The sequence below is a fragment of the Triticum aestivum genome, chromosome 1D, assembly GCF_018294505.1.
Source record: "Triticum aestivum cultivar Chinese Spring chromosome 1D, IWGSC CS RefSeq v2.1, whole genome shotgun sequence".
Taxonomy (NCBI): domain Eukaryota; kingdom Viridiplantae; phylum Streptophyta; class Magnoliopsida; order Poales; family Poaceae; genus Triticum; species Triticum aestivum.
Window position 1 is genome coordinate 3,119,305 of NC_057796.1, and position 1,821 is coordinate 3,121,125.

Here is a 1,821-nt window from a genome sequence, read left to right on the forward strand (position 1 = left end):
TTGCGTCCTTGCATCGACTATCACCCGGCGGAGATCATCATCATCGGGCACTGGTTCCTCTTGATCTTCAGCAGCTTCCCCCCTTGCAGCATCATTGGGCACATCGTCTGGTTCCTCTTGATCTTCAGCAGCTTCCCCCGTTGCAGCATCACCGTATTCAGGGGGCACATAGTTGTCATCATCCTCTTCTTCTTCACCGTCTTCCATCGTAAGCCCTATTTCTCCGTGCCTCGTCCAAACATTATAGTGTGGCATGAAACCCTTGTAAAGCAGGTGGGTGTGAAGGATTTTCCGGTCAGAGTAAGACTTCGTATTCCCACATATAGGGCATGGACAACACATAAAACCATTCTGCTTGTTTGCCTCAGCCACTTCGAGAAAATCATGCACGCCCTTAATGTACTCGGAGGTGTGTCTGTCATCGTACATCCATTGCCGGTTCATCTGCGTGCATTATATATAATTAAGTGTGTCAAAAACCATTACAGAACATCATGAATAGATAATTAAGTGACCAAATTAATAGAAGTTCATCATCACATTAAAACCAAAGTACATACATAGTTCTCATCTAACAACATATATATAGCTCTCCAGAGCATCTAATTAATTAAACCATACATTGAAACTATGTAAAACATTTCAATGCGAAAACAAATGCGATCATAATCGCAACCAAGGTAACAATTGATCCAATGGCATAATGATACCAAGCCTCAGTATGAATGGCATATTTTCTAATCTTTCTAATCTTTAAGCGCATTGCATCCATCTTGATCTTGTGATCATCGACGACATCCGCAACATGCCACTCCAATATCATCTTCTCCTCCTCAATTTTTTTTATTTTTTCCTTCAAATAATTGTTTTCTTCTTCAACTAAATTTAACCTCTCAACAATAGGGTCGGTTAGAATTTCCGGTTCAACCACCTCCTAGATAAATAAAATCTATGTCACGTTGGTCGGTATATTTGTCATAAACAGTAAATGAACCAAATAGTTATAAAAAGATAATATATACCACATCCGAATCATAGACAGGATGAGGGCCGACGGGGGCGGATACCAAAACCATCGCACTATGTAATAAGAAGGAATAATAAAAGTAACAAAATTAGACAAGTAACTATCTAAAGTAAGAATTTTTTTCCTTTCAGAAAGAAGATAAGAACAAGAGGCTCACCACGGTGGTGCTGGCGACGAGATCGGCGCGGGCGATCGACGGCGGTGAAGACGGGGACGGGACGTGACGGACCGCTAAACCTAGACAAATCTCGGGGAAAATGGAGCTCGGAGGTCGAGTTTCGAGAGGACAAAGATTAACTAGTGTGGCTCAGACATTTCATCGAACACCTCATGTGCATAGGAGGTGAGCTAGAGCACCCAAATGCCCTCCCCTCGCGGCCAGAAAAAACAGAGCACTCTGGAGTGCTCTGCTGTGGCGATGGGGTATATAGGGAACTCGGTGGTCCCGGTTCGTGGCACCAACCGGGACTAAAGGCCTTTGTCCCGGTTGGTGCCACGAACCGGGACCAATGCCTCCTTTAGTCCCGGTTGGTGGCACCAACCGGGACCAAAGGCCTTGTGCTGCCCCGCGTCAAAAGTTTAGTCCCACCTCGCTAGTTGAGAGAGCTCGAGAGTGGTTTATAAGCGCTGCTGCGCCCACCCTCTCGAACTCCTCTCAACTGCAGGCTTTCGGGCCTAACTGTTCTCTTTGCCTGTGGGGCCTACTGGGCCTTCTGCGGGCCTGAATCCTGGCCCATGGATGGGTTTCTAGTCGTATTCAGGCCGTGGTGGCCCAGTAGGTGGCATAATTTTTT